We start from the raw sequence: 17,094 nt of genomic DNA on the forward strand, positions 1-17,094 counted from the left end.
CTCTCTTCAACCCTCTCCTCTCCTTCTCTCTTCACCCCTCTCCTCTCCTTCTCTCTTCACCCCTCTCCTCTCCTTCTCTCTTCACCCCTCTCCTCTCCTTCTTTCTTCACCCCTCTCCTCTCCTTCTCTCTTCAACACTCTCCTCCTTTCTTCACCCCTCTCCTCTCCTTCTTTCTTCACCCCTCTCCTCTCACACCATCTTCACCCCTCTCCTCTCCTTCTTTCTTCACCCCTCTCCTCTCCTTCTTTCTTCACCCCTCTCCTCTCACACCATCTTCACCCCTCTCCTCTCATCTTCTTTCTTCACCCCTCTCCTCTCACACCATCTTCACCCCTCTCTTCCTCTCCCATCTTCACCCCTCTCCTCTCCTTCTTCTTCACTTCTTCACCCCCTCTCCTCTTCACACCATCTTCACCCCTCTCCTCTCCTTCTTTCTTCACCCCTCTCCTCTCCTTCTTTCTTCACCCCTCTCCTCTCACACCATCTTCACCCTCTCCTCTCCTTCTTTCTTCACCCCTCTCCTCTCCCTTTCTCACACCTCTCTCTCACACCATCTTCACCCTCTCCTCTCCTTCTTTCTTCACCCCTCTCCTCTCACACCATCTTCACCCCTCTCCTCTCCTTCTTTCTTCACCCCTCTCCTCTCACACCATCTTCACCCCTCTCCTCTCCTTCTTTCTTCACCCCTCTCCTCTCACACCATCTTCACCCCCCTCTCTTCTTCTCACACCTCTCCTCTCACACCATCTCACCCCTCTCCTTCTTCTTCACCCCTCTCCTCTCACACCATCTTCACCCCTCTCCTCTCCTTCTTCTTCACCCCTCTCCTCTCACACCATCTTCACCCCTCTCCTCTCCTTCTTTCTTCACCCCTCTCCTCTCCTTCTTTCTTCACCCCTCTCCTCTCCTTCTTTCTTCACCCCTCTCCTCTCACACCATCTTCACCCAGCTCCTCTCCCCCTCTTCAATCTGCTGTTTGCATGGAACCAATACACATTTACTATGTAAATTATACAGGCACATGTATTACTACCTCTATATATACACACAATCACGAGCTGCAGGTAGCCTAGTGGTTAGAGCGTTGGGCAAGTAAACAGAAGGTTGCTGGATCGAATCCCTGAGCTGACATGCCAAAATGTCAACTAAGGCAGCCCCCCGCACCTCTCTGATTCAGAGGGGTTGGGTTAAATGCGGGAAGACACATGTCAGTTGAATGCATTCAGTTGGACACATGACTAGGTATCCCCTTTTCCCTCTCCCTCTGTTATATTTACATGGAACCCATACACCACATATTACTACCTCTATACATACACACAATCACTCCCCACTCTGTTCTATCTACATGGAACTATACATATTCATAAACATCTATACAGCCATGCAGATTTCTACTGCATCAGGCCTTCAGTCGCAAGCTATCTTATCTCATCTTGTCATTTTTGTGGATTAACCAGAATCATTATCTTAATAGAAGTTGTCTCCATTTAGAGCCTGCCCAGCCTAACGATTGAAAATACGTTGCTGGTGTACAAATGCTCAAGAGAATCAGGGGACTTAAGGAATAGCACAAGAGATTGACCACCGCAATTTAGTCGGAAAATGATAGCTCGTCGCCATTGAAGGCTTTCAAGCATTACATCTAATTAACGTCTGATAAACCAATGTGGTCTGGGTATCACTTTCACTTTCCCTCTCTCCATCCCTCCCCCTCTCCCCATCTCCCCCCTCTGTGCCTCTCCCCCTCTCTCTCGCTGACTTCTGTGTATGGCCTGACATTATAATAGTGTCATTAGAACAAACAGTGTTTCTTCTACCTTATAGTGTGGAACATAATTACCGGGGCCTGTTGGAACAGCATGTTTTATGTGATTGTTGATTCCCCTCTACACTGATTGAGAGATTGGTGAGCCAGCCAGCCTGCCTGCCTGCCTGCCTGCCTGCCTGCCTGCCTGTCTGCCTGCCTGCCTGCCTGCCTGTCTGCCTGCCTGCCTCTGCCTGCCTGCCTGCCTGCCTGCCTGCCTGCCTGCCTGCCTGCCTGCCTGTCTGCCTGCCTGCCTACCTGTCTGCCTTCCTGCCTGCCTGCCTGCCTGCGACACCAGAGGCAGCAGCCATGAACAGACGTCAGGAGCTACTATTGAAATGATCCAACTGCTCTCAGTGTATTGCAAAGACCAACCAAACCAAAGTAGCGTGTGTGTGTGTGTGTGTGTGTGTGTGTGTGTGTGTGTGTGTGTGTGTGTGTGTGTGTGTGTGTGTGTGTGTGTACATCACACAGTTTCTCAGAACTATCAACATAAAAGAAAGAGAAAGCACCTCCTGTGCTGTATGTGCATAAAGGTCATTGGTACATTGTGTGCCTGTAACTGACCGAGTGCAGGATCACACTGGATGACAAATAAGGCCAAAGCATAATGTAAAATAAACATACTAGAAGTGGAACAGTAGGCATGTAATTATTGTGTAGTAGGGTAGAGGTGGGTGGTCATTTAGCTGGACCGTTAATTGTGATTAGGGCTGTGATGGTATGTTTCCACGGCAACCACCAGCGGCAGGCCACTAAGGAAACCACACACACTCATCTTTCACGCTCCAGATACAGCTGGGTACACTCGCCTGAAAACAAACTGTTAGTGGATAACCACTAAGGATATAGTCTTTCAGGCTGAAAGTCAGTTATGACTGGTTTTGTGTTTACACATTGTCCCACGCAGGTAGCTTTCGTAAACGCTGAGTAATTCCTGCTGTAATTGACCGTTTGGATTTTATTTGTTACTTGCAATCAGTCCCTCAATTCGAGCGTGTGCTCTGTGTGACTGACACTCAGTGTGTTTGTGTACACGTGGACTTTCTCTCACTTTCTCTGAGTGTGTGTGATTCATATTCTGTCAAAATAGTTCATAAAAGAAACAGGCTCGGAACTCAGTGAAGAACATCATGGAGATGCAGTCAGGAAGAGCTAATGACTAGTTATTGCTTTCTGCGTTTGTATTTCGGAATCACACAATTCTCAATCAGTCAACATGTTTGTCTGACTCTGATGTTATGAAGCAAGGTTGCGTGTTTATAGTGTAGTAATAGCGCTGTGTTCTGAGCAGGGTTGTGTTCGCAACGTATGTAATTCCCTCATACACACAAACACATGTCCAGTTAATGAGTGGAGAGGAGACATGCTAATTATTGCGCCCCCCCCCACACACACACACGCGCATGCACGCACATACACACAGTCCTGCTCCAGAATTTACCATGGGAGAGTGAGACTGGCGGGAATATGAATCATTTACGAGAGCATAAACCATAAACCACCGACTTTACGATCGGCACCAAACAAACGCTCGGACAACTGGCGCTCCGAATTCAGTCACATTACCCAGATATGTTTTTAGCGAAGTCTGTTTTAGTTTACTGCTGTTTACACTCATAGCGCTCCAGTCTGTTTGCTGAGTGGACAGAACAGATGGAGAGAGAGGGAAAGCACACTGAGAGAAAGTGGTGGTGTGGATCAATATCTATCTGCTTCTGTCTGGAGAGGGACAGATATGCTGTGGCAGGATACACTGTTGAGGCTCGCTCTGTGATAAGAGGAAGCTGTTGGGTCTGTCTGTCTATCTATCTGTCTCTCTCTCCTTTTTCTTGTGTGCATGTGTCTGTGTCTGTTTGTTAGTGTGTGTGTGTGTGTATATGTGTCTGTTTGTTCATGTGTATGTGTGTGTGTGTCTGTGTCTGTTTGTTCGTGTGTGTATGTGTGTCTGTGTCTGTTTGTTCGTGTGTGTCTGTGCGTGTGTGTGTGTCTGTGTCTGTTTGTTCGTGTGTGTCTGTGTGTGTATGTGTGTCTGTGTCTGTTTGTTCGTGCGTGTCTCTGCGTGTGTGTGTGTGTGTGTGTGTGTTTCCGCGCGCTGTAGTCTGGCTATGTTTGACTGACCAGTAGCCCCTGCGTATCCTCTCAGCTGGCAGAGCCTTGGGATATGGATTTTCATTTGAGCCACCCTGCCCCTGTAGAGGGGGAGGATACTGCTCCTGTCATAACCTATCAGGCTGCTCGTGGTTCTTCATCTGTCCTCCCTCTCTCAGCTCCAGACCCCAGTACCCTCTCCTCAGACTGACCAGCCTTAGGCCTCATCTTATGTTGGCATATACACTCAGTGGCAGGTTTATTAGGTATGCTGTTCATGAAAATGGTTGAGTCACGTGGCCGTGGCTTGCTATATGATGCAGACAGGCATCGAGGCACTCAGTTACTGTTTGATTGAAAGTTAGAATGGGCAAAACGAGTGACCTAAGCGACTTTGAGCGTGGTATGATCGTCGGTGCCAGGCGCCGGTTCCAGTATCTCAGAAACATCCGGCCTCCTAGGCTTTTCACACACACGACAGTGTCTAAGGTTTATTGAGAATGGTGCGACAAATCAAAAACATCCAGTCAGCGGCAGACTTAGGGGCGAAAACAGCTCATTGGTGAGAGGTCAAAGGAGAATGGCAAGAATTGTGCAAGCTAACAGGCAGGTCACAAACAGACAAATAATGTCGCAGTACAACAGTGGTGTGCAGAACGGCATCTCGGAACGCACAACTCATCGGTCCTTGTCACAGATGGGTTATTGCAGCAGACGACCCCACTGGGTTCCACTCCTATCAGCTAAGAACAAGAAGAAGAGGCAACGTTCGAGCAACATTTCCACGCCCCGAAGAATTCAGGCTGTTTTGGAGACAAAGGTTCCTACATGGTACTAGATGGGTGCACTTAATAAGCCCCAGTCTTAGCCCCATTCCCATTCCCCAGCCAGTCTATGATGATAAGGCTGGGGCTAACACTAGTCTAAGTCTAAATTTGTGACAAGGGCTGTGGCTAGTCACAACCATAGACTTAGACTAGTGTTAGCCCCGGTCTCTAGCCTTATCATCATAGACTGGTCAATTTTACTTTATTTTTACATGGAAGCTTATATAAGCTTATTCTGGTCTTAGCCCCCTCTAAAGCCTAATCATTAGACTGGTCTTATTAGCAGTCACAACCTTATCCTGTGACTAGGGTTTAGCCCTGTCTCCCACATCCAACCTCAGCCTTATCCTAATCCTTATGAATTGTAGTTTATTGTAACGTTATATTAACTTACAGTATAGACTATGCTCAGTATTATCACGTTGATGCCAATGACAGTAGCCCTGCATGTCACAGTCGTGTAACAGCTTCGGTCACAGCTCATTTTACCCATAATGCTACAGCATGTTTATCCATTAGCAACTCCTCTCGTGTAAGGATCTCATTTCCCATTTGATCCCAGCGTGTATTGATCGCTGGGGAGGAGATGAGGAGATGGCGAGGGTAGATAGGGGAGATGTGTAAACGTTGTCTAGATTTCTCCGCGTCTCTCTCTCTCTCTCTCTCTGTGCCACCCCTGCTCCTCCTCATCCCCAAATCTTCCGTCAGAGCTTAGTGGCTCCTCTGGTTCCTCTGGCCCTGTTTGGCCATTTCTCTGAGGACTGTGTGCGTGTGCTGTCTGAGGGGGATAGAAAAATAGTGCTAATGGCTGCTGCTCCCTGATCACAGGTCCAGTGTAGGGAGACGGAGCAGAGAGACCGACCTAGGGTAGAGCCTCTCTCTCTCTCTCTCTCTCTGCTGTACTGGCTGTAGAGAAGGGAAAGGTGAAAGCGAGCAAGATATGAAGAGAGAGAGAGGGAGACGGCACAGCCCAGAATATTCTGGACCCCTGACACTCAGCAGTGAGACCTGAGGTTCAGAGGGTGTTTCAGCATTTTTTCTCATGTTCCTTCAGCAAATATTCCATGCCACTGCACATAGCTGTCCTTCCTCTCAGTTTTCAAATATGTGTTAGTGTCCTCGTTTTCTTTGATAAGAATAGACTGGGGAGTTGACCTGAGGATTTGTTGTTTTTTATATTTTTACATTTGAGACATGTTCCTACTGCAGTGTAACTCTGTCTGCCCTGGAGAAGTTATGGTTGAGAGTATTCTTGAGATCTGCCTCTCTCAGTCCCGCATTGTAACACAGAAATCACCATGCTCAGAAGAGCTCTTCCCTTAATGAATAAATGAATTAATTAGATATCTGTTTGATCCATCATCATCAGGGTTCTTTTCCCCTTGGTAATGACCTCTGTAATGGCAATGACTTTAATGGGATTTTAATTGATTCAGGTCCTCTTTTTGCCTCAGGGTGTCCTCACACACACACAAACACATCCACTTTTCTGAGAGGGGCTGGAGGTGAGGAGGAGAGGAGTGGGCACCACACACAGCAGTATCTCCTCCTGTACTGTACTTATGACCAGGACTGATTCACGCACGTGGGACCAACATTCACCCCTGATTCTATCTTGTAACGGCTTTCGTCTGGTGGAAGAGAAGCGGACCAAAATGCAGCGTGGTATCTTTGAGACATGTTTAATGACGAAGAAAACGAACAATACAAAAACAACAAACGGACCGTGAAAACCTATACAGCCTATCTGGTGCCAGCAAACACAGAGACAGGAACAATCACCCACGAAACACTCAAAGAATATGGCTGCCTAAATATGGTTCCCAATCAGAGACAACGATAAACACCTGCCTCTGATTGAGAACCACTCCAGACAGCCATAGACTATGCTAGATACCCCCACTAAGCCACACACCCAACACTCAACAAAACCCCAAGACAAAACACACCACAATAAACCCATGTCACACCCTGGCCTGACCAAATAAATGAAGACAAACACAATATACTTCGACCAGGGCGTGACACATCTCGCACATTTGTCAGATGAGTCTGGGTTTAAAGTGATTTTTTTTGCACAGGAAAATATGAAAAAGGGATCATTTGTTGTATCTATATTCATATGATATTTTGCAGCAATTTTTTTTGGGGGGGTAGCCCCCGACAGAGACTTGATACGGGGTCCAAATGACTGTCAACCCAAGACCTTAGTCGTTACTCTAAGATGTCCAAACATATTCACCTTCCCTAGGTCTTAAGTTAATGTTATGTTAGATGAGTATATGTTTCTGTCTCGGTGCAGATGGGTCCTCTGATCAACATGACCACGGACACCCTGCTCACCAACCTGCTTGGACATGTCCAGTCTGCAGAGAGCTTTGACATTCACAGGTATTGTAACTACAGTAACCTTCCCTCTCATGGGGTTCATTATAAGGATTGTTCATTCATTAGACTATACAATTGTTATTGTGTATTTTTCCAAACAAACACATTGGGAAATCCTATTCAGGGATGACCCAAAACAACAGGTGTAAAAGGTGAACAAAAAATTAAAAAAGAAACACGTCTCCAACCAGTGGTGAAACCAGATGTTTATAATGTATTATCATTGTATAAGGTCTATATAATATCAGACCGTATTGTGTTGACTGGGTTGGTTCTCTCTCCTCAGGTGTTTTGGCTGTTTCACCATGGACGTGATCGCCAGCGAGGCCTTTGGCATCCAGGTGGACTCTCAGAAGGACCCAGATGGCCCGTTTGTTCACCACGCCTGGAAGTTCTTCTCTTTCTCCTTCTTCACACCCATCATGTTCGTCTTCAGTGAGTACTGTGGAGCCCTGCCTTAATCCAACTAACTCATCATAGACTTAGAAATACTGTCTAGAAAACAACTGTACTTCTAAGCAACAATTATCAAAATGAAAGAGAGAAAGATTTTAAAACAACAGTGTTATGTTTTTAATGTGATCATACACACTATTTCTCACAATTTACAATTTTGGACTCAATATACAGTATATATTATAAGGGGCATGTCCACTTAACATATACTGTATTGCATTCCCTGCCGTAAGTGGACTGACACAGATGGTGTTTTGTTGGTTCTTCTCTTGCTGTCTACAGTTGCTTTCCCATTCCTGGCTCCTCTGGCCCGGGTCATCCCCAACAAGAGGAGCGATGAGATGAACAACTTCTTCATCAACTGTATCCAGAAGATCATCAGACAGAGAGATGAGCAGCCTGTTGAAGAGGTACAGTGTGTTGCTGAGCTGTAAAAACTTCTGCTCCTTTATAAAAGATGGGAATGGTATGAAGGACTCTTTTTGTCTCTCTTCCTTTCTCTTCACTGTTCTTGATCTTTGAATGTGTGTGTGTGTGTGTGTGCGTGTGTGTGTGCGTGCACGTGCGCTCTCATGTTTATTTCACCTTTATTTAGACAGGTAAGTCAGTTAAGAACAAATTCTTATTTACAATGATGACCTGTGAAACACAGTAATAACCAACACATCAATAAACTACACATTCATTAACAACAATTGCGTGTGTGTGTGTGTGTGTGTGTGTGTGTGTGTGTGTGTGTGTGTGTGTGTGTGTGTGTGTGTGTGTGTGTGTGTGTGTGTGTGTGTGTGTGTGTGTGTGTGTGTGTGTGTGTGCGTGTGTGTGTGTGTGTGTGTAGCGGCGGTGAGACTTCCTGCAGCTGATGCTGGACACGCACATCACCAAGGAATGTGTCTGTCTTGAACACTTTGATGTGGTGAACCATGCTGATGAACTGGCCCACACACACCACTCCAGGGAACAAGGAAATGGTGGCGCCAGGAGCCAGGAGTCGCCCAACAGGCGCTCGGTCCAGACCCAGAAGAGGATGATGTCGGAGGATGAGATCGTGGGCCAGGCGTTTGTGTTCTTCCTGGCGGGTTACGAGACCAGTAGCAACACGCTGGCCTTCACCTCCTACCTCCTGGCTCTACACCCAGAGTGTCAGACTGCAGGCTGCAGGCTGAGGTGGATGACTTCTTCACCAGATATGTGAGTATGGGCCTTCCTGAATGCCCCTTACGTTCACAATCACCTTCTTTTGTCGCCACAGTATGTGTGCCATGTTGGATTATTGAAACTACTAAAATCCTAACCAGATTATGTAAACGGTCCGACACTGATTAGACCTAATCTATGGATTTCACATGAATGGGAATAATGATATGGATCTGTTGGCATGTGGAATATTGTCCCAATCCTCTTCGATGGCTGTGCGAAGTTGCTTTATATTGGCAGGAATTGGAACACGCTGTTGTATACATGACAATCCAGAGCATCCCAAACATGCTCAATGGGTGACATGCCGACCATGGAAGAACTGGGACATTTTCAGCTTCCAGGATTTTGTACAGATCCTTGCGATATGGGGCCGTGCGTTGCAGTGGTTGCTCAACTAAACGTTTTGAGATTACTGTATGCTGCGGGATTTAGAGGTCATTTATGGTTTAGTACGGTACCCTGCATCACTGCTCCAGACCAGCGCAAATGGGGACTTAGAGCACTGATTATGTTTACTGGAAAATAACTTTGAAAATGAATGGAAGAGGCAAGTGGAAGGGGGAAAGACGGCATTCAGAGGTCAAGACAGCGCTGCTCTGAGACAAGCATGGGGACTGGTCTTGATAAGTAATGAGATGTTATATTCACTGAATCTCCTTTTGGGTATTGGCTAGACGACAATTAGGGTGTTGAAATGTTATTGTTATTTTCCTCTTACTGTAGGACTGTAGCCTACTCCTGAACGGTCACGTTGTACAGCGCCATTATGGGCTATTAACAGGACAATAGGCTCTTGCCAAGAAGGAGGGTATAAGGGGAGAATTGTATCGTCAAATGTATTTCTTAGTTAGGTTGGCTGTATCACAACCGGCCGTGATTGGGAGGCCCATTGGGCGGCACACAATTGGCCCAACGTAGTCCAGGTTTCATTGTAAATAAGAATTTGTTCTTAACTGACATGTCTAGTTTAATAAACATTGTACAGCTCCATATTTTCCTAAATAAAACCCAGAGGGTTTAGTTTTTTAGTTTTTCTTGGAATAGAAACACCATAATATTAATCAAATGAATTAAGCAACATTTCTTAATATCAATCCCATATACTATGTTCTTACAAAAAAAGGTTTTAAATTCTGTAGTACAGCCAATAACTTTCATTTATTTGAAAACGAAATAATCTCCAATATATCATAACTTTAAGTAAAGTGATTATTATTATTATTATTATTAACCCTGAATTATATTTATTTAAAAGTCCCTTAGATATTCCCACAGACCAGTTTTGCCCTAACTAAAAATGCCCCTTAGATATTAATTTAGATGCCGCCAATCCTCTAAATTGAATTATTGGTCGGAGAGTCACGTCATTGAAAAAAATATTTTTACATATACTGTAGACCTACCGTAGGCGACATGAGTCTCACTAATGTTGAGTAATGTGCTGTTAATTAGATCTAATACTGTACGAGGACATTTTATGGATCTGACAGTATTTTCAGTTCGAGATTCTAGTAAAGAAATGTGTGTGTAGAGGGGGAACATTCTACACCAGTTCTCTTACCATTTTGTACAAATGTGTAATTAGCCTACCAGTTGGTGTAACTGTAATATTAATTCTCTTGAGAAGAATTTTGCTCTTCACTATCACAATATTAAAAACGTTCAAATGCATTCATGAATTAAATCGCTTTAGTCGACACATATATAACCGTAGAATACGTTTGCAGATCAGAGGACCATCAACCCAAACAGACCAAACAGACCAAGGGTTTCATTGTTTGTTTTTCTTGGAATAGAAACACCATAATATTCATCAAAGCTACATTTTGGGAAATCAATCCCATATATTGTGTTCTTACAAAAAAAGGTTTCAAATTCTCTAGTACAGCCAATATTGAAGAATGCTTTTCCAAGATGCCCTCTAGTGGTCAAACTAGCACTAACTAGCATTAGTGGCAACAATGGCTGACAATTAAATAAGGTGCCATAGAATTATGTGCTGCAGTATGATGCAACTTTTACAGGAAGAACCACTGTATCATGCTGAAACATGAGGTAATGGCGGCGGATGAAAGGCACAGCAATGGGCCTCAGGATCTCGTCACGGTATCTCTATACATTCAAATTGCCATCGATAAAATACAATTGTGTTCGTTGTCCATGGCTTATGCCTGCCCATACCATAACCCCAACGCCACCATGGGACTGTCACACCCTGATCTGTTTCACCTGTCCTTGTGATTGTCTTCACCCCCCTCCAGGTGTCACCGATCTTCCCTGTTACCCTCAGTGTATTTATACCAGTGTTCTCTGTTTGTCTGTCGCCAGTTCGTCTTGTCTTGCCAAGTCAACCAGCGTTTTTCCAAGCTCCTGTTTTTCCTAGTCTCTCTTTTCGAGTCCTCCCGGTTCTGACCTTTTGCCTACCATGACACTGAGCCCGCCTGCCTGACCATTCTGCCTGCCCCTGACCTCGAGCCTGCCTGCCCCCCTGTACCGTTTGGACTCTGACCTGGTTAGGATCTCTTGCCTGTCCTCAACCTGGCTCTCGCCGGGCCCCTCATTGTTCAATTATTATCAGAGACTCGAACCATCTGCCTCCTGTGTCTGCATCTGGGTCTCACCTTGTGTCGTTATAGGGACACTCTGTTCACAATGTTGACATCAGCAAACCGCTTACCCACACGATGCCATGCACGCTGTCTGCCATCTGCCCGGTACAGTTGAAACCGGGATTCATCCGTGAAGACCACACTTCTTCAACGTGCCAGTGGTCATCGAAAGTGAGCATTTGCCCACTGAAGTTGGTTATGACGCCGAACTGCAGTCAGGTCAAGACCCTGGTGAGGACGACAAGCACGCAGATGAGCTTTCCTGAGACGGTTTCTTCGGTTGTGCAAATCCACAGTTTCATCAGCTGTCCAGGTGGCTGATCTCAGACGATCCCGCAGGTGAAGACGCCGGATGTGGAGGTCCTGGGTTTGTGGTTGTAAGGCCGGTTGGACGTACTGCAACATTCTCTGGCAACAGCTCTGGTGGACATTCCTGCAGTCATTATGCCAATTGCATGCTCCTTCAAAACTTGAGACATTGGTGACATTGTGTCGTGTGAAAAAACTGCACATTTTGGAGTGGCCTTTTATTGTCCCCAGCACAAGGTGCACCTGTATAATGATAATGCTATTTAATCAGCTTGTTGATATGCCACACCTGTCAGGTGGATGGATTATCTTGGCAAGGAGAAATGCTCACGAGCAGGGATGTACAGTAAACCAATTTGTGCATACATTTTTTTAGAGAAATAAGCTTTTTGTGGATATGGAAAATTCATGGGATCTTTTATTCCAGCTCATGAAACATGGGACCAACACTTTACATGTTGCGTTTATATTTTTGTTTAGCGCAGAAAACGTGGTATTTAAGTACAATGACCATAATCCATTGTGTGCCTACTTGTCCAGTCTGTGTGTTTCTTTTACGCCTGCTAGGTTAGTGTGAGGCAGACAGAGGGACAGAAGAGACAGAACAATACAAGATCGAGAGGGATAGAGCAGTTGATTGATAGTTGGTATTTAGCAGTCATAAAGGTATGCCTTATTTACATTGAAGAACTACTAAAATAGTGATTTTGTCAGACAGCATAGGCAGTAGCTCTATAGAGATGAGATGATGACTTGGAATGAACTACTGAAATATTTTATTAAAGTAAAATTAATCAATTATGATTCATAAGTGATAAGCAGTAATGGGCAGTCACTACCATCGTGGGACTTTGATTCATTGTTTTATTCTGTTACAGCATTCAACCCACATAATGCAGAGGTCATTTAATGTAAAAAGCAAATTACATCTAAACTGAAATTGATAACTGTGATCATTTTTTCAGAATCGAACCGAAACTAAACTATAACTCTGTAAACATGGGATTCAGCATGTTTACAGAGTTGCTTACAATCATTTTGCAGGGGTTGATGACTGAGAGACCCAGTCCCATATAAACTCCACCTCAATTGTAAGTCCATCTCTGCTGCAGGCCAGTATGCCACGCTGCAGGCCAGCTGTGGTGATGAGTGTGAAAGACAGACAGTGATCGGACCTGGCTGGAACAAAAATAAATCAGAGAGACTGGATTGGATATAGGGGGGTGGGGGCAAAGAGGGAGGGGTGGGTTGGCATTTTTCAGATTGAGGATTTTCAATCTGTTTCTCTGGGGTTTCTGCGGTTTGACGTGAGCTGCCACTCTATTGTGAGATAAAAACCCAGACAACGGCCAATATTTTGCTGCATTCATTTTGGATGAAAACCTATCTTTGTCTGGTAATTGAGGCCGGGGGTTGCAGGACAAATGGGGCGCAGACCAGAGTATGTGAGCACGGATTTGAGCAGTCGGAAATCCTGCGCTCGGCCCTGGCGCTCCATGTCCTTTCCAACCGCTCTGCGCAATAAAAACACGCAAAAACACGCTCCATATTCGCTCCATTCATGAATTGATCCAACACCCATCTGTTTTTGACACTACCTGGAACTACCATTTGGTTTTGAAGTACTGACACCAAACCATATGATTTGAATGAAAAGTATTTTAATAAACATGAAAAGGTGAATGCAAGAAGTGTTTGTCATTTCAAATAGGCTACATGTCATATTAAGCATCATATAAACAATACATAGGTCAGGAGCCAGACAGGGAGACTAAAATGAATTATTTAGGCTATATTATTTCTATTATTTCAAGGAAATAGCTTACAAAGAAATACATTGTGAAGCATTTGCGAGTGCGACACAATAGGCTGGTAGGGACATAAAGCACTCATCTTTTAAACAACATGTTGTTGTATTAAATCATTATAGTCTATACATTGCGCATAAAGGCTGTGGCTTACATAGAATTAAATACAAATTAAACAAAAAATGCCTTATTTTAGAAACACGAGTTTGGCCAGTCTGTCACCTTGATTTAGCACCTGTGTGTTCTATCAGTTTCTTTATGAAGCTATTTAGCTAAAGCAAGGGGCTATAGATAGCAGAACACAAGTAGACTACAAATGCATGCTGGGACGGGCATGTCCTGATCTCGTGAAGTGAGCGCTATTGGAGTGAAATTGGAGCAAGAGGGAAGGCCAGCGCTCCAGCCTTTTGGAATCTCGATCTGCGCTCCAGTCAAATTAGGCACACTCCTCACTCCAGCTCCACTCTGCTCACATACTCAGACGCATACACACATACATACACACACACACACACACACACACACACACACACACACACACACACACACACACACACACACACACACACACACACACACACACACACACATACACACACACATACACACACACATACACACACACACACACACACATACATACATACACACACATACACATACACACACACATACACACATACACACATACACACATACACACACACATACACACATACATACACACACACACACACACACATACACACATACATACACACATACACACACACATACACACATACATACACACATACACACACACATACACACATACATACACACATACACACACACACATACACACACACACATACATACACACATACACATACACACATACATACACACATACACACACACATACACACAAACATACACACATACACATACACATACATACACACATACACATACACACATACACATACACACATACACATACATACACACATACATATACACATACATACACACACATACACGTACATACACACATATACATACACACTTACACACATACACACATACACACACATACATACACACATACACATACATACACACATATACACACATATACACGCATACACACATACACACATACACATTCATACACACAGACACATACACACATACATAGAAACAAGAAGATTCAGAGGTTGCTTATTGTTTGTTTCATTTCACTCTGCATCCCTTCTGTCTATGAGTCTCGCAAGAAGCTCCAGCGTCTGTGTCTTCCGGCCTTAACAAAGTGCCCCATTAAATAACCACCCCTGCTGCTGTCACAGCCATGATCAACTCTGCAGCTCTAATATGGAACACATAAACAGTTAGACGGGGAGTGGAGGCTCTTATAAGGCCATGTGTGCGTCGAAAATGGCACCCTATGTCCTAGGGTCCATAGGACCGTGGTCAAAGTAGTGCACTATATAGAGAATAGGGTGCAATTTCAGACGCAGCCATGACCTTGTTAGATCCTCTACTCCCCCATCTCCTTCTGCTTCTTAATACCCGGACCAAGGCCTGAACAGCGGAGAACAGAGTGGAGCAGGCAGCAGACCGGAAGACAGGATCAAATGCACACGGAGGAGGAGATCTCTGTGACTGGAGCATCTGGAGTCAGACACTCTTTCATCTCATCTTCCCTCGTCCGGCACTGTGCCGATACGCTGCTCTCTGCTCTGTAATGCTTAATCCTTCAACTCTCAAGGGAAGAAGTGTCTCCAGAGAGAGCTCGCCGTGTAAACCAACTGACTCTGCCCGTTCTGCTTCCTGTGATTTACTTCCTGATCAAAATGCATCAGTGCATATATAACATTGCTCACTTTTTTTTGTATCTTCTTGGTGTTGGGGTCAATCTGATGTGATATACAGTATATTTGTTTATTAACTCATTGCCTTTTTTCTGCAGTGGACTTTTATCGATTCATACTCTGACTTGCCTCTGATATAGAGCAATGGTTTGGATGTTGTGAATAGAAGCCTACTGAGCAGCCTTCGAGGCAGCATGTAAAATTAGATGTTGTTACAAGGCACCGCAACAAGGTCTGGTATTTACTGTTATATAATGAAGGAGATGAGATGAAGAGTATTGTCTATTGGTCGGACTGGATATAATTTGTCCTAGTGGTAGTTTTAATGATAGGCAACACCACTGATACCTGTTTAAAATATAAATATATATATATATATATATATATATATATATATATATATATATATATATATATATATATATATATATATATATATATATATATATATTTCACCTTTATTTAAACCAGGTAAGCAAGTTGAGAACAAGTTCTCATTTACAATTGTGACCTGGCCAAGATAAAGCAAAGCAGTTTGACACATACAACAACACAGAATTACACATGGAGTAAAACAAACATACAGTCAATAACACATTAGAAAAATAAGTATATATACAATGTGAGCAAATGAGGTGAGATAATGGAGGTAAAGGCAAAAAAGGCCATGGTGGCGAAGTAAATACAATATAGCAAGTAAAACACTGTAATGGTAGATTTGCAGTGGAAGAATGTGCAAAGTAGACAGAAATAATGGGATGCAAAGGAGCAAAATAAATAAACAAATACAGTCGGGGAAGAGGTAGTTGTTTGGGCTAAATTATAGATAGGCTATGTACAGGTGCAGTAATCTGTGAGCTGCTCTGTCAGCTGGTGCTTAAAGCTAGTGAGGGAGACCAGTGTTTCCAGTTTCAGAGATTTTTGCAGTTCGTTCCAGTCATTGGCAGCAGAGACCTGGAAGGAGAGGCGGCCAAAGGAGTAATTGGTTTTAGGGGTGACCAGAGAGATATACCTGCTGGAGCGCGTGCTACAGGTGGGTGCTGCTATGGTGACCAGCGAGCTGAGATAAGGGGGGACTTTACCTAGCAGGGTCTTGTAGATGACCTGGAGCCAGTGGGTTTGGCGACGAGTATGAGGCGAGGGCCAGCCAACAAGAGCGTACAGGTCGCAGTGGTGGGTAGTATATGGGGTGTTGGTGACAAAATGGATGGCACTGTGATAGACTGCATCCAATTTATTGAGTAGGGTATTGGAGGCTATTTTGTAAATGACATAGCCGAAGTCGAGGATCGGCAGGATGGTCAGTTTTACGAGGGTATGTTTGGCAGCATAAGTGAAGGATGCTTTGTTGCGAAATAGGAAGCCAATTCTAGATTTAACTTTGTATTGGAGATGTTTGATGTGAGTCTGGAAGGAGAGTTTACAGTCTAACCAGACACCTAGGTATTTGTAGTTGTCCACATATTCTAAGTCAGAACCGTCCAGAGTAGTGATGCTGGATGTGCGGGCAGGTGCAGGCAGCGATCGGTTGAAAGGCTTGCATTTAGTTTTACTTGTATTTAAGAGCAGTTGGAGGCCACGGAAGGAGAGTTGTATGGCATTGAAGCTCGTCTGGAGGGTTGTTAACACAGTGTCCAAAGAAGGGCCAGAAGTATACAGAATGGTATCGTCTGCGTAGAGGTGGATCAGAGACTCACAAGCAGCAAGAGCGACATCATTGATGTATGCAGAGAAGAGATTCAGCC

At 44.3% G+C, this 17,094-nt stretch overlaps 1 pseudogene; it reads left to right on the forward strand.

Annotated features, from left to right (window-relative positions):
* The window catches only part of LOC135524213 (thromboxane-A synthase-like), a 103,503-nt pseudogene that overhangs the window by 49,281 nt on the left and 37,128 nt on the right, over window positions 1-17,094 (forward strand).

Source organism: Oncorhynchus masou, chromosome 31 (genome assembly GCF_036934945.1).
Source record: "Oncorhynchus masou masou isolate Uvic2021 chromosome 31, UVic_Omas_1.1, whole genome shotgun sequence".
NCBI lineage: Eukaryota > Metazoa > Chordata > Actinopteri > Salmoniformes > Salmonidae > Oncorhynchus > Oncorhynchus masou.